General features: G+C 31.5%; 2 long non-coding RNA genes and 1 other non-coding gene across 3 annotated transcripts; 2 read left to right on the top strand and 1 right to left on the bottom strand.

Moving 5' to 3' along the window:
• Positions 1-1084: 1084 nt before the first annotated feature.
• LOC128041420 (small nucleolar RNA R71) lies at positions 1085-1191 on the top strand. The gene has a single exon (XR_008196441.1). It is a non-coding gene; the product is annotated as a small nucleolar RNA R71 (small nucleolar RNA).
• A 9722-nt stretch (positions 1192-10913) lies between these two features.
• Positions 10914-13218, top strand: LOC128041217 (uncharacterized). The gene is made up of 2 exons (XR_008195916.1): positions 10914-11092; positions 12894-13218. It is a non-coding gene; the product is annotated as an uncharacterized LOC128041217 (long non-coding RNA).
• A 6365-nt stretch (positions 13219-19583) lies between these two features.
• LOC128040959 (uncharacterized) lies at positions 19584-20340 on the bottom strand. The gene is made up of 2 exons (XR_008195726.1): positions 20153-20340; positions 19584-19979 (listed from the first exon to the last, which is right to left on the bottom strand). It is a non-coding gene; the product is annotated as an uncharacterized LOC128040959 (long non-coding RNA).
• Positions 20341-22675: the final 2335 nt, after the last annotated feature.

Here is a 22675-nt window from a genome sequence, read left to right as displayed (position 1 = left end):
ATAGTAAAACTTCCTGGATCATTCAGCCTAGTTGGCAATTTATTTTGGAGAATAGCTGAACATTCCTCGTTGAGTTCCATAGTGGATGGTTCTTCAAACTTCCTTTTGTTTGTTAATAGCTCTTTTAATATTTTGCATATGTGGGCATCTGCGAAATAGCTTCAATAAAAGATAAGTTGATATGTAATTGTTTAAAGAGTTCAAGAAATCTACCAAATTGTTCATCCATGCGGCCTTTCTTTAACTTTTCCGGATATGGGATCGGTGGTTTATATTCTTTAACTACTGGTGTCTGAAATTCTTCGGGTTTTACTCCCTCATCATTTGCCTTATTAGTTTCCTGTTGCAGCTTCTTTTTGGGTTCAGCCAACACTTTGGGTTCAGTATTACTAGGTGAACTACCTTATTGCCTTTCTGATACCAATTTAGCAAGTTGTTCAACTTGATTTTCAAGCCTAAGAATTGATGCTTGCTGATTTTTCAAAGTTGTATTGATTTTTGAAAAATGAGTCTTCGATGCCAAAATAAATTTTGCCAACATCTGTTCAAGGTTCGGCTTTTTCTCTGGTTGATAAGGTTGTTGTAAGCCCGAAAGGGGTTGTGATCTTTAGGTTCCTTGATCACCCCATAAAAGTTTGGGTGCTTTCTCCAACCTGCATTATAGTTATTACTATAACGGTTATTTTGAGTTCTAGAATTATTACCCATATAATTTATATGCTCATTCTCCATGCTAGGACTGAAGGGTATATATTCTGGATTATTTATTCCACCTCCATTTGCATTGCATTGCATTATGGGATTTACCTGGGTAAAAAGATATAAATCATCAAATTTCTTGTTTAATATTTCTACCTAGTTTGATAACATGGTGATCACATCTAAATTAAAGACACCGACTGCATTCATTGGCTTCACCCTCATGACTTTCCACTGATGATTATTCAGTGACATCTCCTCAATAAATTCATAAGCTGCTTCGGGTGTTTTATTATTCAGATTTCCACCAGTTGCTGCGTCGATTAGTTACCTAGTTGAGGGATTCAAACCATTGTAAAAGGTTTGAACTTGTAGCCATAGAGGTAACTCATGGTGAGGGCACATTCTCAATAAATCATTATACCTCTCCCGTGCATCATATAGCATCTCTAAATCAATCTGCACAAAGAAAGAGATGTCATTCCTCAACTTGGTTGTCTTAGCTAGAGGGAAGTACTTCAATAGAAAGTTCTCGGTCATTTAATCCCATGTAGTGATCGAACCTCATGGTAAAGAGTACAACCGCTGCTTAGCTTTGTTCCTTAATGAGAATGGGAACAACCGTAGGCGAATGGCATCGTCAGTGACACCGTCAATTTTGAAAGTATCACAGATTTCTAGAAAGCTGGCCAAAATGAGTATATGGATCTTCGTCTTGCAAACCATAGAACTAAACAAATTATTGAATCATCTGAATAGTGTTCGATGTTAGTTCGAAATTATTTGCAACAATAGTGGGTCTCACAATAATCGATTTGCAGCATAACCATACATAGTATAATGAATAAGAGCAGGAGCTACAGGATTTGCAGCAACTACAGGAGGTAGTTGATTATTTTGATTATCACCTATCTTTTCAACAATAATAATATCCTCATGTTCGTCTACTATATTCTGTAGACTTTGCCTTACTTTTCTACGGTTTCTGTGAGCAGTACTTTCAATCTCACTGTCAAATAACAATGGTCCCGACAGGTTTCTTCTTATCATAAAATAAAAGAACCTGCCAGAAGCAAATAAAAAATAAACTAAAAAATCATAATAAAAAATAAAAATGGCTAAATTAATAAAAATAAAGTGCTCCTAATATTTTAGTCCCCGGCAACGACGCTAAAAACTTGATGGTCACTAAACTAACTATAAATATGACAAAGGTAAGCACACCTATCGAACAATAGTATAGCTATGGTGAGTAGGGAATATCGTATCTGGAGGACTAAAAGTACTAGTAATTACCGTCTTCTTATTATCTAGTCGACAAATTGGGGTGATGTGTTTTAATCTAAAATTGCTAAACTAATTTATCTAAGAACACAACAGAGAATAAATCAAGGAAATAATCAAATATTAACTAATGAGATAGACAATACCCAGAAAAGAATCCACCTAGACTTCACCTTTTAGTATGAATCTGAATTAAACGATTTATTCACTTGTGTCTTGATCCGTAGAAGTCCCTAAATTATGTTAATATCTCTTTCGAGAGTAAGAACAACTGACTCTAGATTGATTAATTGAAATCTCTTTCTAATTAAAACCCCTATCGTCGCAGTAACTCAATCTATGGATTCCCTTATTAGATTTGAATCTAATCTGGTAGATTTATGTCATCCTATTTCTAGGATTGCATACAACTCCACTCAATTATGCTAGATCTACTCCTAAACAGGGACTTTTTCTCCACTAAATTAAGCATATTAAATATGAATTAATATCCCAGAAATATTAAAACATGAAATAAGCATACTAACTAAGAACAAGAATCAAATATTTATCGCATTAAAACAGAAATTAAATAAGAGGATTCATCATACGTTCATCCTCCCTAGGTATCTAGGGAGTTTAGTTCATAATTCTGAATAGAAACATCTCAAAGTCAGAATAACCACAAGACATAAGAAACTCAATAAAACTTCGAAAGAAATTAAACGGAGATCTTCTATCTTAATGGAGATCCGCTTCCGAGTTGATTCTGATGGTGTTCTTCATGTGTTTTCTTCGATCTACCCTGGTTTCCCCCTTCTCTATTCTTCTAATTGGTATTTATAATCTTTAGAATGTTTAGAAAGCCTAAAAATTTGATTTTTTTTCACGTATTTGGAAGGTAGAGTGCAAAATTGACACGAGCTGGCACATGGGCTTGTGGCCAACCCATGTGGAAATGTACAGCCCATATGGATCCTAAAACAAGCTTTTTTTTACTTGATTTTAGCTCATTTTTTGCTCCTTTCGCTCCCAAATGCTCTCCTAGGTATAGAAACATGAATTCAAAGGATTAGGAGTATCAAATTCACTACTTTGCATAATTAATCATCCAAAAATGCTTTAAGAATGAGATTAAAATAGTTACTTTTATAGCTTATCATTTATCAATGAATTTACTAACATGTGTGCTTGATGATACTTGAATAGACTTATATTAAACTCATGGTATTGGAAACGATAAGTAAGAAAATGAAATGAAACATGATCGTATGGTAACAATAATGAATTAAATGTTATGTTTATATATATATGGTTGATTTCATATGTATCATGAAAAGTATGATAACTTGTGAGTTTGGTGGTGTTATATAGGCTTTTATTAAGCTTATGGCATTGGTAAAGGCTTATACTTATTCTATAAAGTTCATTATTGAAATGGTATGTTATGTTTAAAGTTTATACGAGTTTACTAAGCATTCATTTCTTACGTAGTTATTTTCCTTTGCTTTACAAATTATCGGAAGCTCGATCGGTTGGAAGTTCGTTGGAGATCTATCACACTATCCAGTGGACAACTCGACAGTTGTTTAGTAATTTGGCTAAGGTTTATAATGGCATGTATAGGGTGATTTGTAATGGTATTATGGTGCATGTGTTAATGCTCTTTTGGTATGTATAAGCTTTGGAAAGCTATGTTGGTTTGGTACACCTTGATGCCTTACCAAGTTATATGATTTTGGTTACTTTTAAGTGCTTGTTGATATGGTTCTCTTGGCATGTTGATGATGGTTTGAAAATGGTTACATGTGACATGTTTTAGTTCATATTTGAACTAGGTTATTATGTTTGGAAATGATAATATTAACATGTATAAGGTGGTTTATAATGCTGCTTTGATGAATATGTAAATGGTAATTTGGTACGATTGTGCCTTGATGTTTAAGTACGGTTGATGGACTTATAACGCTTGATTAGGGAAGTCCATTTGGTCACTTTTGCTAATTGATGTGCATGGCATTTTGTTACAATATGTTGACCTAGAAATGGTCAATTATGTTATGTTTTAGGCATATAATAGTATGAGGTCTTTATGCATGGAATTAGGTAATGTTCACATGTTTCGGTAAATGTTGTGTTGTTATAATTGTGGTGCATTTGAATGGCATATTGGTTAGTTGGACTAGGATCTTGAAATGGCAATTTGGTGTATGTTTGGGTGTTGTTTAGGTCCCCTTTTAAGTGTGCACAAATGATTTGAATGTTCATGTAGGGTTAGGTTATGAAATGGCTTGATTAGGTGAAATTTGGGTTCATATGACTTGAAACACAGGCATGTGACTCATCCATGTGAAGTACACAGCTTGGCGACACAGCTATCTGTCATCTGAGAATTTCTTAAGGTTACAAGTCAGTGAGTTACACGGCCTAACACAAGGCCAGAAACACGGGAGTGTGGAGCAACTTTGAGAGTTACACGGCTTGGCACATGGGCATGTGACACAACCATGTGGCTCTACTCAGAGAGTTACACGGGTGAGGGCACGGGCTGGGACACAGTTGTGTGTCCCTAGTTCGAAAGTTACATGGCTTGAGACACGAGCATGTGACCCTTGTTTTGCAAATTTTGCATCTTTTTCCTAAACTTTCCAAATTATTTCAATTTGGTCCAATTTGCTTCTAAGATATTTTTAGGGCCTCAAGGGCTCAATATAGGGATAGTATGCATATGAATGAATGGTTTATGATGTGATTTATTTATGGGATGATATCATGTTTAAATGTTTTTTATTATACGATAATGGTTCATAACCCTAATTCGGCAGCAAATACGGGTTAGGGGTGTTACAGTTTCACTAACACATAACCAACAAACCAATACCTCATTTATTTCCTAAAAATGTATTAATAATCTCAAAAACTAAGGCATGACCGCTCTCTCTCGATTCACAAACTCGATTCTACTAACCTTTGAATTTTGGGATGTTACAACTATTGGTAAAGTAATTACTAAAGAGGTTATCATTGAAATGGTCTGATAGATGATATGTTTGGTATGATCTGTGTTGCGTTATTAATAGTATGTTTAGTTGTGCACTTGTTATATGTCAGACGTAAAAATGAATGACATCTGGAGTATGGAGGAATGTAATGAAAGATGAATGTTGAAGAAATGTCATGTTGTACACCCTGCACCACATGTTATTAGTTTTTGCGGAGGTTTGGACGGGTTGTGCAGAGAATGTATATGCATGACATTTGGTTTTGCGAAGGTTTGGTTGGATGGTATGGAGATATATACGCACAAGTTTATGATAACCTTAGGTGGGTTCTTTTAGGTATGAGACTCTATGGAGATATATATCAACCCCTCTGGCCATGGGCACATACAAGATAAGGAAATCCTTTGGATTTATCTTATGATTTAGGTTACGGTAATCCGCAAATTTGTTCCCTAAGCTTCATGACAAAGTTATACCTAGAATTTCTTCTTGTGAAGATCTGCGTGTATGATTCAACCATTTATGAGTTTGCATCCATGAATATCTTATATAAATCTGTATGTATGATACTTAAAAAACATGGATCGGGTTGCACCATACATATGAAAGAATATAAAATAATGATGTATTTGGCGAATCAAATACCATGTTCTAATAAGGAACCTTTCGGATTCATTGATAATTTTTTGAAAGATTTCTTTGAACAGGTTTCATTAACTCCTCATTTATATCGAGTAGACCTTTTATTATTGATTGAAAAACCTCTTGTGACACTTCTTTTTTATTCTAAACGATAAAATTGACCTTTGCGATATATAAAAAATGACCGGGTTGAAAATTCTATAAAAAATGAAATGTCACAATATTTTTTTTATACATGTCAAAGTGATGGAAAAGAAAAAAAAATATCTTTTACGTATCCACCCTCTGATCCGTGTAATGATTTATAAGCTAATGGAATGTTTCATTTTTTTTTTGTAATAGAAAATAATGGGTTGAAATATCTATTGATATTCTACAAGAAGTATTTTATTAAAGGCTTAAGTTGATACTCAACAAATAAAAATTGAAATTATGAACGGGCGATATTTGAGAATCACCGTCAATACCTCGGTGTAGGTGTCTGGGATAATCCTTTGTTCCATAGTCCCGGGGCTATTTACAACCAGCCAATTAAGAATTCTCAGATGTACTAGTACTAGCAAATGCCTTAAAGATGCAGTCATCGATTCTCCCTAGAGGCCACAATTACCGCGAGCAAACACATTAATTTAAGTATAATTAAAATAAATTATTCATTTAATAATTTAGAATTTCATTTTTTATTATGATTTTGATTTTATTATTTTCTTTTCATTAATCATTCAAATTCTATTTATTTCATTCAAGTTTAGGGTTTAGGGTTATGGAATCTAGAAACCCAGACCTTTTTCATAATGTTTATGATTTTTTCAACTTTGGAGCATATATTAACTCATATATCTTTTTCAGTCGTTTCAATTGTAATTACAGTCATTTTTTAACCTTATTCTTATTAGTAGATGAAGTCGCAAGACCATATGATTCATCAGAAAAGGGCATGATAGTCACTTTTTTCTATATAACAGGATTATTAGTCACTCATTGGATTATTCAGGGCATTTCCCATTAAGCGTATATGAATCCACATTTGTATGTAAATATTCATCCATGGATCTGCATGTATGATTCAACCATTTATGAGTTTGCGTCCATGAATCTCTTATATAAATCTGTATGTATGGCAGTCCACTAGATTTATCTTTATGATTTAAGCTATGGCAATCTACTAATCTTATATTTAGTTTCAAGTTTAAGAGTTGAAAAAGACTATCTTTCATAAGAGTCAGTATGGAATCTTATCCAGGCAAGAGATTGCATGGGCTTGTTCTTATGTTCAAGCTACGGGAGTTCGTATATATTATTTTTCTCAAGCCAAAACTCGCAAGGATCTCATTTCATGTAGGAGCCCGCCAAGGACTTTCTTTAAGTCGAAAGTTTGTAGTGACTATCCGCCAAACAAGAGTTTGGTAATGACTCTCCGTCAGGCAAGAGTCTAGCAGCAACTATTATTTAAGATTGAGTTCACAATAAAGAATCCACAAATATGAATCTGTGATTATAATTCTGCATATAAAGGTTCGCAAGTATAGTTTGCAAGTATGTATTTGCCAACCTCGAGTTCGCGTAGATAAGACTTTATGTGTAAATCTACAAGTAAAAATTCTCCAAGTGGAAATCTCCATGGATGAGTTTTCTTCTGTCATACGTTAATTTGCAATGATAACAATTGATAAGGTAATTTGCATATGTTTTGCTGGAAAAGAGGTAATAATCCATCTTGTATGAAATCAGTGCAAATGGGTAAGCAAAATCATTCTACATTGTAGCCTATAGCACGAGTGATAGAAATGAAGGATTGTGTCAGTGCAGAAGTGTACAAATTCTCAAGTTGAGCCAACCCCAGGGAGGACAAAGTATGCCAGGAAGATGTACGAATTATACTAGTGCAAGTGATGTCGAACAAGAGATCAAATCCATGAAATTCTCACTTATAAATTTATAAACGGTATGTTAATTAGCAACTCACTAAGTTCACTTGAACTTTCTTAGATTTTGTTATGTTTTCCAGGTATAACAATTTATATAAGGAGCTGAAGAGGGATCAAGCCAGAATTCGTTCAAGTTTAGGCAAACTTGTGTTCTTATCTGTAACATGCAACCTAAAGGTTGAGCCTCAGGGTTAGAAATCTTTTTGTAACCAAGTATGAACCGTAGTATTTTATTTCCAACAAAGAGAAATCAATTCAAAATATTAAAGCTATTATTGTAAATGTTTCATAAATCTTCCTGTTAGATGTTTTTGTCAATATGCAAACTAAGTTAAGCTTGATTAAATAAGGCATATTTGGTTGTTTTAGTCACATTAGTCATACAATTTTTGTTGTAAATTGCTTATAGTTTGTTTCCAAAGTTGGTGTGACATCTTGCAACCGAACCCATCAATCGAGTCAGGTATAGGGTGTTACAGATAACGTGATTGATTTTGGGGGTCTAGAATTTATCTTGCTTATCGATTTGTCTTTTTCTTTTGCTAACCAGAGTCCCCATGAATCTTGCCAAGGATTGATTCCAAGATTTTCTCACTTCGTAAAGTCATTGTGCTCACATTCTAACTCAAGTTTGGTTCTGTTTGTAATGGCAAATTGCCTTGGGATTCCAATCTACCAATTGTTATGGAAAGTTTGGTTCTCCAAATTTTGATGTTTTTCCTTCATGTCCTACTAAAATTGGAGAGTTTCAGCAGCAAGTTTACTGACAATGTCTTCTAGAAACAAACTTGAAGTTTGGGATTGTCAAGGGGGAAAGGCCTTGGTTGGTATGATTGATTGTAATAGGGTTTCATTCTGTAGGTCAAATTAGGGTGGTCCCTCCATCCAGTTTTGTGATTCCTCAGTAATGTTGTGTTGTGGGCAGCTTGCGCACAACTTTTTAAAATTCTCCCAATAATCATAAAGGGACTCTAAATCCCTTTGTCGAACATCACAAATTCCCCTTCTCAACTCAATTGCTCGAGATGTCAGAGAGAACCTGTCAAGGAATAAACGAGATATGTCAACCCATGTGTTAATTGAACCAGGAGGCAAATAAAATTATCACTTTCTAACGGAGTCAGCTAAAGAAAAAAAGCAAATCTCGAAGTTTAATTTGGTCATTGGTAACTCCTAATGGTGTCATATCCAAAAAAACCATATGGAATTCCTTTTAGATGTTTATGAAGATTTTCATCCTACAAACTGTGCAAAGTGGGAAATAAGTGTATCAAGCTCGATTTAAGTTTAAATGGTGCATCTATAATCGGGTAAGCAATACATAATGATTGTTGTTCATTTGGTGCAGCAACAATTTGCCTAATAGTATGATCAATCATGACTTCCGATTCACGAGGTGGATCTTCGTCGACTCTTGTATCACAAGGTAGTTCGTCGATGAACTCTGACACTATTGTACTTCTCTGGTTTCATTGTCTGCAACTTCAAACCCGTCTGTAGTTTACCACGTCTTATTGTTTCTCTTTCTAACACTCAGGAAGTTTTCTCGATTCTGAGGTCAAACTCTAGTGGTTCTCTTGGATTTTACCTGGTCATAAGAAAAAGTTAGATTATTGGCAATCACTGGCAACAACGCCAAAATTTGATGGGTGTCGAATCTACCAAAAATAAATCCTATACCAAAAAACATAAAATAAAATTTATAATTAACGGAGTGGGGTTGATCCTACATGGATTGGTCAACAACGTTCGAATTTCTCTCAACTAGGGCACTTCGTGGGCAATTTAATGCCCATAACTCTTACAATCCTAATTAAAACAAATAATGAACAATTAAAGTAATACGAACTTAAATAAATAGAAATCAAAGAATGGTAAAACAATAAATAAAAACTTATTTCTAAATTAAATAAAATAAACTGAATTGATGATTGTTCCAGCCCCAAAAATGACTTCAGCCTCAATTCTAGAATTGATCACGAACTATTGATGTCTCCTGTCTCACTTGCAATCTAATTATAGTGATCAAGGACGCCTCAACGACCAAATCTTCCTTAATCGTAAATTAACCACAGGAACCACCTAAAAATTAGGCCTTATCAAACAAATAGCCCCGAAAGTCGCTTCCGTAGTTTAATCCTTCTGGAACCTTCCTTAATCGTAAATTAACCACAGGAACCACCTGACAGTTAAATCTTATCAAACAAATAGCCCCGAAAGTCGCTTTCATGGTTTAATCCTTCTGCAACTTTGCGAACTAGAAGAACTCCACTCTAATTAATGATCTCAACCGTGCAGATCATTTAAATTAGATCACTTAATCTTATGGTATCACTCAACTGTAGTCCTAATCGAACCACTCCAACTTGTTCTTCGGTCAAGTAATTTGACGCCAAATTAATTGTACTGTGTATCGTTCCGAATATCATGCAAGGGATCCTTCTTGAAAAGATGCTAAAAACAATACTATGGGATAATCCTATTTATCTCTTGAAACAGAGAAAAAAACACATACCCATCGGAAAGGATTAATTCCACTACCAAAATTTAATCGACCTTTAGTTAGAAAATAATTTAATTACACATAAAACAAAGAAACTTAGAGTTGAATAAAACTAAAAGGGAAAATAAAAAAAGAAAACAAGAAAGAAAAACAAACAGGAGCATGGAATGGCGCAAGCCAAAATATGAAAGTAAGAAAGAAATTCAATTTTGTGTTTTCTCTCCAGCAAAATCAAGGACGCCATTCCCTTCACAATTTTCAGTTATTAAATTGGGAATGAAATTTTAGTATTCAATTCCTACACAATTTTTTAATGATAAAATTAAATATTTATTTAAATAAAATATAAGAAATAAAATTTAATCCTAAGTACATTTTTAATAAATATCATTATAAATAATATCTAAATAAAAATAAAATAATCGTAAAAATACAATGCCTAGAGCTACTCATAATCTCTCTGTAACCCATAAATAAAAAGATAATATGCTTCAGCGCTCTCAAACCCATATACTTCTGTATTGGCAATAATGTTCATACCAATCGTGTTAAAACTCAATTGACAAAATAATCTAAAAATTTAAAAGATCTTATATGTCAAATTGTTGTTCCCATACTCAAATATTCTATAGGACTTCATAATTTCATTTATTTTCCATATTTTGGATTTACACTACACCTATATAAAAATTAAACAATAAAGGTTGTGTTTGTTTACTTGTAAAATAATTTACGGAAACTATTTTCATCATTTTCCACTATTTGTTTGATGGAAAATAAATTCCCACCGTAAAACTTACTCCAAAACACTGAAAAGAAGACTTTAGGAAAATGTCTTACCCTTTTAAAGGTTTTTTCTTCGGCAGTAAACGTAACCCAAAGCCTCTTTCCCCTCCCCCCTTCCTTCCCACTCTGATCTAGTGCTTGCCGCCAGCCAGCAACGATTCCCAACACCAGTTGTCGGCATTCACCTTTGATTTTCCTCCTTTTCGCCTTTCGTTGTCGAAATTTGTACTGCACCAATCAATGATGGTGTTTATCTTCCTCTCTCGAAGGTAAGAATGAAAAAAGAAAGAAATATGTGGTTGTTTTTTAGTAACAACATGTTGTTTTGGCTTAATTGGTTGCTGGTTAATCCCACTTTTTTATTTTTTATGGTTTTTGTTATTTTTACGTTTCATCTTCCTTGAACTATGCAAACTGGATTTTTGTTGGTGGTAATGGAATAATTAAGATATGGTAATGGAGGTGGTGGCTGAGACACAACTAATGAGCAAAAATTCAAAGTCTTTAAGTTCAAATGGGATTAGTGGGCATGATTTTGTTTTCTTCCCTTTCTTTTTTCTTCCAATAGAAATCAATTTTGTTTTCCTCTTTTTGTTGGGGTAAAAAAGAACCTTTTTTTCTTATATAAATCATTGATTAGCTCGAATTTTGACCCAGTATGGTACATTTTCTCTATTTACCCTTCTCTAATAATTGATCTAACGAATCAATTGCATGTTTTTTCTTCTCTTTCTGTATTTCATTTCGATGAATTATTGTTAAATACAAACAATTATAATGGAACAGAACGTTAAAAATGCTCTTTTTGAATGTTTATTTGGATGCTTTTAGTTTTCTTGTAAACTTTTAGGTAATTCAGATTCGTGATGCAACAATAATTTGGTTAGTAATTTACTGATAATCTGCTGCAGAAGTTATGGATGTTATTGTCTTGGACATAATCTTGTTTCAAGTTAAAATGATCTGGTTCAACTTTTTTTTCTCTCTTTTAGTATCAATGTGAATTTATATTTTTGATTTTGCAAGTGAGTAATGTAATCTGAATCAAAAGGGTAGGTCAGGTTATAGGGTGTAGTCAGCTCAAACCATTCGAAATTCGATCTGAAATGCAAGGCTCCAAGCTCAACTAGAGTTTGATTGAATTTTGCTTTTATAGCTGAAGCAATTTGAGATAATAGTTGGAACTGGATGAGCCTCAATTAAAGTGAAATAGAAACTCAGTTTTTATACTCAAGTTTGGATTCAAATTGAAACAATAGTAATTAAAAAGAAAAAGCTCGATTAAGCTCTTAAACTACTTGACTCAAATACTCAAATTCAGCTCTTTCATTAGCTCGAGCTTGATTGTCAGATGGTCAAGATGAGTTCAGGTTTTTTCAAGCTGAAGCCAAATAGCTTTTGTGATACAAGTGTTTCTTTTGCTCTCTTAGATCTACTAAGGTTTGAGGTTAGATTTTAGTGCTAAGTGGTTTTGCTTGTTGTGTTTGTCACTTCCTGCTTCAATGTCTCTATCTATCTTTCTTTTCTTAATTTTGATGTTATAGGTTGTAACTGTTTTTGTTTGCAATAGTTTGTCATAGGCTTACCAAACATTTTTCTTCATTAACATCAACTTCCTTAGTTCTGGACTCTATATTCATTTTATTTTTAAGGTAGTGTTATACTAAATGGTATTCCTTCATGTAATAACAGACAAATAACGAAATCATATCTGATATTGTAAATAGATTCATGATCACAACAAGACAACTAATACCTTAGTATTTTCTAAAAGCGAATTTAATCATTGATTTTAGTATAATTTTACGTTTGTTTGTTTGTAGATGTATTTTGATTCAATTAAATGGTATTGTTTAATTTTGTGTCCTAGGTAATCACTCCCTTTTTTCATATGTATTATAGATCATTTGTTTGTTGGTCTGTACATGTATTTGTGTTGCTGTTATGAGCATTTATTGTTTATACATTTTGAATTGGCTCAAGTTTTCATATACTTCTTGCTCGTACTTATTGATTTGTAATTTCAATGATTTTTTTTGACCTTGTTTGATTGATTCTCTTTTATGTCAGGCAGCTCGCTGTTGCATCAGTTAGTGTTCCTTTGTTTGAGATATTCCTTACAAAGAAGTGATGTCGATAGAGTTAGAAGAATTTAATGATGACTTCCTTTGTAGTGTATTAGATTATCTTGTGGGTTGTAAATCTAAGGCCAAAGTTTTTTTAGCTAAAAGTACGAAGCATAGAAAATTTTGACTTCAAAAATTTTCTCAATGTTGAAGATATTGATGCTTTAATATGGTGTAGTACTAATTATGTTGTGTAATACTAGTTATGCACTTGGAAAATATTGTAGTTATCATGTGATATATACTACTAATTATGTGCTTGGATAATATTATTAATTTGTATTATTAATTGTGGTTTGAAAGCTAATTTTTTATTATTATTTAATCTTTGTTTTTTATAACACAATTAGTAATCATCTATTCGCTTGGGTTGTTTTCAAATTTTTATTGTTAATATTTTAGCTTAATAATTCAGTACTATTATATATTTAATTTGATGTATTTATTTATAAATAAATCATTACAATATATATAAAAATAATGTAAAATATAAATTTAATAGATATAAAATAAACTCAATTAAACAATAATAAATAATAATAAATTCTCAAATGTATATTTGTTTTATTTAAAACAGTTTTCCTAAAATATTTTGAGGAAATTTACCAAACAACAAAAAAATATTTTACAAAGACCAGAAAATAGTAACCTTTCAAGAAAAGTAAGTCATTTTGTAGAAATCATTTTCCAGAAACCATTTTCAGTCAAACAAACGGACCCTAAATATCAAAATTAATAACATTGTGCCCAAAATCGACTAAAATAAAACACATAAATATGTCAAATTCACACCTGGGTAACCATCATATTCTTCACCTGAAATCATTAGTGGGTTAAAACCATTCTAATTAAATCTGGAAAAGAAAATAAGGCAATTGGGTGATGAGGAATAATTAATATGGCAGTTTGTAGCCTTTTATAAACCAAAAACACAAATTGAGTTTTGGTAGAAAGAATTGTGAAGATCCTTGTACATCAAAGTCTAAAACTTTTTAATCACTCTATTATTCTCCTTCACTCTTATACTTATTTGTCTAGCTATTGAGAATGCATGTCTCAATCATGTCTTCGACAATGTTTTCAATACAACATGGACAGATTCAATTCAAGCCAGCGACACCTTTGCCTTGCCTTGCTCTTGTTTTTGTTTTTGTTTCTGATTTTTTATTAAGATTTGGGGACATTGAATATTTGATTAGCATATTTAAATTAAGATATGACTAAAACAAATATATATGATATGCTATGATTAATTCTCAATTTTAATTCATCTCACTAGGACTTAGGACTTACAATTGTATATACATCTTATACTTACCAGAATATTTATTAAATTAACGTCTAGAAAGAACCTATCAAGGACTAGACGAGATATGTCAACTCATTTGTTAACTAAACCAGGAGACAAATAAAATTGTCACTTTCTAGCGGAGTCAGCTAAAGAAAAAAGAAAAGCTCGAAGTTTAATTTGGTCATTGGTAACTCCAAATGGTGTCATACCCAAACAAACCATGTGGAATTCCTTTCAAATTCTTATGCAAATTTTCATCCTACATACCGTGCAAAGGGGGCAATAAGTGTATCAAGATCGATTTAAGTTTAAATGGTACATCTACAGTTGGGTAAGCGATACATAATGATTGTTGTTCATTCGGTGCTGCAACAATTTGCCTGCTAGTACGATCAGCCATGAGTTTCAATTTACGAGGTGGATCTTCGTCGACTGTTGTATCGTTAGGTAGTTCGTCGATGACCTCTGACACTTGTACTTTTCTGGTTTCGTTGTCAACAACTTCGCACCGTCTCGGTAGTTTATGCGTCTTATTGTTTCTTTTGTAACGCTGGAAGTTTTCTCGATTCGAGGTCAAAATCTAGTGGTTCTCTTGGATTTGACCTAGTCATAAGAAAAAGTTAGATTATTGGCAATCCATGCAACAATGCCAAAATTTGATGGGTGTCGAATCCACCAAAAATAAATCCTATACCAAAAAAATTAAATAAAATTCATAATTAACATATTAGGGTTGATTCTACAGGGATTGGTCAACAACGTTCGAATTTCTCACAACTAGGGCACTTCGTGGGCAATTTAATGCCCACGACTCTTGCAATCTTGCTTAAAACAAATAATGGACGATTAAAGTAATACGAACTTAACTAAATAGAAATCAAAGAATCATAAAACAATAAATAAAAACTTATTTCTAAATTAAATAAAATAAACCAAATTGATGATTGTTCCAGCCCCAGAAATGACTTTGGTCTCAGTTCCAGAATTGTTCACGAACAATTGATGTCTTCTATCTCACTTGTAATCTAATTATAATGATCGAGGACGCCTCAACCACCAATTTTTTCTTAATCGTAAATTAACCATAGGAACCACCTAACAATTAAGCCTTATCAAACAAATAGCCCCAAAATTCTCTTCCATGGTCTAATCCTTCTAGAACCTTCCTTAATCGTAAATTAATCACAGGAAACACATGACAATTAAGCCTTATCAAACAAATAGCCCCAAAAGTCGCTTCCATGGTTTAATCCTTCTGCAACCTTGCAAACTATAAGAACTCCACTCTAATTAATGATTTCAACCGTGTAGTTTAAATTAAATCACTTAATCTTATGGCGTCACCCAACTGTAGTCCTAGTCGAACCACGCAAACTTGTTCTTCGGTAAAGTAATTTGACGCCGAATTAATTGTACTAACTATGTATCATTCCCAATATCATCCAAGGGATCCTTCTTGAAAAAATGCTAAAAATAATACTATGAGGTAATCCTATTTATGAAACAGAGAAAAAAACATATACCCAACTAAAAGAGTTAATTCCAGTACCAAAATTTAATTGACCTTTAGTTAGAAAATAATTTAGTTACACATAAAACAAAGAAATTTAGAGTTGAATAAAGCTAAAAGGGAAAATAAAAAATAGAAAGAAAAGAAAGAAAAGCAAACAGGAGCATGGAATGGCGCATGCCAAAATATGAAAGAAAGAAAGAAATTCAGTTGTGTTTTCTCTCCAGCCAAATCAAGGACGTCATTCCCTTTACAGTTTTCAGTTATTAAATTGGGAGTGAAATTTTAGTATTCAGTTCCTACAAAATTTCTTAGTAAGAAAATTAAATATTTATTTAAATAAAATATAAGAAATAAAATTTAACCCTAATTACATTTTTAATAAATATCATTATAAATAATATCTAAATAAAAATAAAATAAAATAATAAAATAATCTTAATTTTTTTTAACAGTCTCATTATAGTTTCGGATCGTATCTACTCTTTTTGATACAATGCCTAGAGCTACTCATAATCTCTCCGTAATCCATATATAAGAAGATAATGTGCTTCAGCGCACTCAAACCCACATCCTCCTATATTGGCAATAATGTTCATACCAATCGTGTTAAGACTCAATTGACAAAATAATCCAAAAAATTGAAACGGTCTTGTATGTCAAATTGTTGTTCCCATACTCAAATCTTCCATGTGACTTCATAATTTCATTTATTTTCCATATTTTAGATTTACACTACACCTATATAAAAATTAAATAATAAATATCAAAATTAATAACATTGTGCCCAAAATGACTAAAATAAAACACGTCAAATTCACACCTGGGTAACAATCATATTCTTCACCTGAAATCATTAGTGGGTTAAAACCATTCTAATTAAACCTGGAAAAGAAAATAAGGCAATTGGGTGATGAGGAATAATTAATTCGGCAGTTTGTAGCCTTTTATAAACCAAAAACACAAATTGAGTTTTGGTAGAAAGAATTGTGAAGATCCTTGTACATCAAAGTCTAAAACTTTTTAATCACTCTATTATTCTCCTTCACTCTAATACTTATTTGTCTAGCTATTGAGAATGTATGTCTCAATCATGTCTTCGACAATGTTTTCAATACAACATGGACAGATTCAATTCAAGCCATCGACACCTTTGCCTTGCCTTGTTCTTGTTTTTGTTTTTATTAAGACTTGAGGACATTCAATATTTGATTAACATATTTAAATTGGGATATGATTAAAACAAATATATATAATATGTTATGATTTTTTACTTGTAATAGACAAGTATGCATGTGGTATCATATCCTCATTTGTTATCATTATTATTTAACTTTATAATAAAATAAATTAATTCAGTGTTAGTTTAATTGATATTATTGTTATTATAACATATAAAAGAAAATAAGTTTAAGTGTATTTAAACATATATCATCCTCTAATTTAAGGGTTGAAAAATTATAAATAATAAGAATTATATAAAAACTTTATAACGCTCAATAAATGTTTATGAAATATTAATTTTAAGTTTTAGAATCAACACCTTTCATTATAGTGTTGAATAAATATGTAAACAAAGTATGTTCCCAAAGAACTTAAATTTGACTTGAAAATTTAAATTTAAATTAGTTATTATGAAGCTTGAGAGGTAAATTTGAGTATATTACATTTTGTAGTCATGAGTATCTCATTTCTTTATTTTTAATTGATATTGACTGGAGTTTTAATTTAAATATAACTAATTTAATTTAAAATTTGGGTTAGTTTTTAGTAATGAAATAAATGTAATTAAGCAAGGTCGAAAATATAAATTTCTAATTGAACTAAAACATAAAAAAGAAACACTCAAGTCAACTCTAGACTTATATATGGAGTTCCATATCAAATTTGATTTTTAAATTTGTTGGCTTGTTTTTAAAGTTATCCGTATTCAATTCATGTTAGAAACTTTAAAATTATGTTTACACGCATTTGTTAATTTAATTTAAATGAATTTATTCGGAAATTGAACAAATGTATTCATGAAAAAATAATTCAACATTTTTTGAACGATTAAATATATGTTGATGAACAAGAAGCATATGTTTTCTTTAATTTTAGATATGAAATAATGAAACATAAATATTACAGATTATATTATAAACAAAATAAACCAAATAATAATGATTATATGATAATTCAACAATTAACAACTTTTAAATGAGTTTTAAACCATTCGATAAACTGAACTTAATTCCCAATTTGAGCCCATCTCTCTAGGACTTACATTTGTATATTTTATAATTATCAGAATATTTGATCTCACTTCATTTTGAAAAATTAGATTAACGTTTTGGAAATGATATTTGTAATAATATATGCAGTGATCTAACTTTTAAGTGAAATATCTTAAAGAGTTAAAATTGGATTATTATAATACGCTACATAAAATATAAGATATCAATTGAGATATAAAACGAAAACAATATTAGAAAAATAATTGGGGCAATTTACCAAAAAAAGCTTTTTTTTTAAATTACCGAAATGGCCCCAGTATTTTATTATTTATCAGAATGTGCCTTTTCCGGTAAATCGCGTCCACGTCAGCGCGATGTCAGAGGACGTGCCAGGAAATTGCGGCCACGTCAAGACTTTCTCGACGTGGCAACAAATCGCGTCCACGAGGGGGCGATTTGTTGCCACGCCAAAATTGCTACCGACGTGGCCGCGACTTGCCCAACGCGTGAACAGTGCAACTAATGAAATTTCATGTATATAGTCGCACTAAATTATTTAAATTATTTATAATACCTAAATTATCCTTATTTATTTTTTATATTACATAAAATACTCCTTTGAAAATACAAAACATTATGATAGCTAATTTAAAATTTATTCTCCACAACTAATGAAAATCATTTAAAATACTAAACGAGATCTCATCGAACAAACTATAAGAAAATCCCTGGAATGCTGTGATTTCTTCGTCTTCAACGAAAGATCTCGAGAAAGATCACGGTGAGGAAAGCTTGTGCTTAATGAGGAAGCAAATTTGGACACTCGGAATCATCTAACAATTATGCAGAACAACAGCTGTCTTTCTTCACAGCTGAAACATCATCCCTAGAGCCGGCATTGATGGTTTGTCCCTTGGGCAATGTTGTTTGATCATTCCCTCCTTCGAGTGCTTTTTGACTGATCACATGATGTATTTGAGTTAGTACTTCAGTGAATGCATGCTCAACATTTGTAGATTCAAGGGCAGATGTTTCCATAAAGAAGCACGTACACGTGGGCACGACTTATCTGTTTACTTTTTTCTCTAAAACCCTAAAAATCTTAAAAACCCTAAACCCTAAACCTTAAAATCCAAAAACCTACAAGTCAGGAAATCGCGTACGTCGGTAGCGCTTTTGTCGACGTGGCAACAAATCGCGCCCACGAGGCGATTTGTTGCCACGCCGAAAGCGCCCGACGTGGTCACATTTCTCAAGACGCCCCCGACATCGCTACCGACGTGGACGCGATTTGCCGGAAAATGGCCCATTCCGGTAAATAATAAAATACCGGACCCATTTCGGTAAATTTATAAAAATTAAGCTTTTATTGGTAAATCAGCCAAATAATTGAAACATTCACAAAAAAATTTAAAACTTATAAAAACTGCCATTTCGCTTGTATTCACCTTCTCCTTACATTTTGAAATTTTATAATAAAGTTTATAAATGATATTTATAATAATTTATGCAATGTTCTAGTCATACTAACTTTTGGTAAGTTTATACCTTTTGGATTTTAATAAAAGTTTTACTTTAACAAAGAAAGAATAATTAAGGTATAATAAGAAAACAATATTGGGAAATAATGGAAACAATTCATAGAAATGACATTAGCACAAGACCCATACATAAAATGAAGTACCATTATTACAGAGAAAAATAAAAGTAAATTTTGCTGTCTTGAGCAATTTATTGTCTTGGTCCAATATATATATATATATATGTATATATATATTGTCTTTATTTAAAACAAAATAACAATTTTCTATAAAGTAGTGACTTTTGCCCTTGTTCCTTTCATTCCTTTTCTTCAAAGTTAGAGAGCTTCTTAATTACAGCATGGATCGCCTCCCCCTCCACTTTCCGTACTACCATATGTGTCGGAAGGGCTATCGTAATATGGAGGATTATTCCGACCTTGGGAAGGGCTGTAGTAATATGGGCTATTGTCATTTCGAGGATGTCTCCGACCTGTAACTCAACATCATCAGGATGAAAATCAAGTAAGATTATTTAATGAACCGCAATTAGTCTATGAGCTAGAAGCACATTTTCATTGGTGTTGTGTTTATTGCGATTATGAATATGATTGATGCTATTGAAATTAATTATGAAAAAATACGAATGACGAAAAAAGTCAAAACCGTAATGTCTGGATCGGCTTCTTGCAGCTGCTGAGGACATGAGAAGCATGATGGCCAAGAAAACCACCATAATCTTCACTTGAAATGAGTTGTGGGTTAATGCCATTCTGAATAAATCTTGTGACACAAAATAAGGGCGTTAAGCTTGGAAATATAGCAGAGGCGTGCAATGGGGTTGATGAGCAACAATTGGCACTTTGTAGCTTAGTATTTATAGACCAAAAAATTCATTGACTTTGGTATAAAGATGTCTCAAGAATTCATCATCTGTCTAGCTATTGAGAACACATGGTTGAAATGTCAATGCTCAATCACATGTTGGACGAACCTTCCAAAATGTCAATCCCAACATGGCCCCATTCTATTCAAGCTATGTGTCGCCGCCATACATACCATGAACCTGTTTTGTATTCCACTCCTTTTTAACTCAGCCATCAACATATTTAAGTTATCAATAAAAAATATAGTACCATATTTTACTTGCAACAGAAATGATGCATATGTACTCGCAACATTATCCATGGTTCTTGAGCTATTAAGTAAATTAAAGTTCAGAATTCTAATATTTGATTTTAGTAATTTACAAATTTAATTGCATTTTAAATTATTAATTAATATTAAATCCAACTCAAGCTAAACTTGATTCAACATTCAAATTTTGAATCAAGTTTGAATTTATTTTCAATTTGAATTTAATTTATTTTTATCATCTACTAATTCTTGAAATAAATTTTTAACTTTTGTTCCATTCAATTGTCACGCTCTTTGTTCAAACAGCAACTGAAAAATCAATTTAGATGGTTAAAATGTGTCTTCTTTTGTTGGCATTTCTGACTTGCATAAATTATTGAAAGTTTTTAATCTTATCACTTGGTTGACTTTTAGAATTAATTTTGAAAATGAAAATGAATATATGTAAAAATTAGAAAAAATTTCATTAATTGTTTTTGCTTTGTAAAAGTGAAAATGATGAAAATAAGAATTTTTAATCTTAAGTGAATTGACCTAAACTTAAATCAATATAAACACAAAAATATTCATTTTTAAACAAATTTTCACATATTAAATGTAATACCCAATTTTAGCTCGGGCTCACATATGGAAACATAATTTTTGAGGACATGTAATCTTAGATATGATATATGCAATCTTAGATATGATATGTAATCTTAGAAGATATGATTTTGTAATCTTAGAGATTTAATTTGTAGATACCCTTTAATCTCAGCCGTTGATCTGTACCGTTAGATTTGGGGAGGCTCAACTATAAATAGAGGCCTCTCCCTTCATTGTAAAAGAAAAGAGAAAAGAGGAGGAGGAATAAAAAAGAACGATTGGCAGTTTTTTAAAGGTGGTTTACTATTTTTTTCTTTCGATTTTTTTTTTACTTATTTACGATTTTAAAAAAGGGAGAGGTGATACCACTGCGAATTTTATTTATTTATTTTATATAGCCCCTCCGCCTTTTAATGTTTTTGTAATTAAGTTTTCTTTATTTTTTTAATTTACCCTTTTATTTATTTTAAATTCCAATTTAATCCTTTTGAACGACACCGTTTTAGAGGAGAAGGGAAAATTTCCCTTCCAGCTCCTCTATGTAACTCGCGTGTTCAAATTAGTCCTTTTACTTTTATTTATTTGCGGATTTACCCCAGATATTTTAATTGCAATTCAATTTAGTTTTTTTATGTTCTTTTTATTTATTTTATTAATTAATAGTGTAATTATTCTTTTTATTCTAATTTTTTTATCTATATATATTCCTTTTATATGTACACATATATATTTTTTTTAAAACGAATATTTTCCTATTTTTTAATGAATATTTTCATATATATATATATGTATATATTTATGTTTTAAGTGATTAAATACTTACATTTTTCCTTTTTAAAATATACTTATTTTTATTATTTTATATATGTATGTATAATTATTTTTTCTTTATTTTCATAAGTATATTATGTATTGTATTTATATATAAATTCCATAACCTAAAATTTTATTTGTAAATTATATGTATATTTTTAATCTTCATAATTTCCATGTGTACATCTTTTGATCCTTATTTATTTGTTTGCTATCCCATCCATTGTATAATTGTGTTTACACTTAATATTTTGCATGTCATGGATTACTTTTTTTTTTCGTTTATTCATTTGCTTATATTATTTTATGTCGATGATGTATTTATTATTGTTATTATTGTTATTATAGCATTTGCATGTATAAAATCACATTACATCATTTTTTTTTACTCAAATTAAAAGATAGAAATATTTTTTTTTAAATTGAGATAATGTTCGTATTTAAGATTTTCAAGGGAATTGAGCCCTAACGTATTGGGTTCCGATTTTCTTCGTTAAATCCGATAATCAAGCATTTCTCTTCAATCAAAAAATAAAAATAAAAACTCATTATTGGGAATTCAACACGTTGTGTCCTAACGTATTGGATGTGACGCATTGATTTCTCGAAATGAAGATTTTTTTAAAATAATAAAGGAAATATTTCGAGTTTGGG

This window comes from Gossypium raimondii, chromosome 5, assembly GCF_025698545.1.
Source record: "Gossypium raimondii isolate GPD5lz chromosome 5, ASM2569854v1, whole genome shotgun sequence".
NCBI classification, from domain to species: Eukaryota; Viridiplantae; Streptophyta; class Magnoliopsida; order Malvales; family Malvaceae; genus Gossypium; species Gossypium raimondii.
Note: the sequence above shows the minus strand (reverse complement) of the source record. Positions and strands in the feature narration are given on the sequence as shown.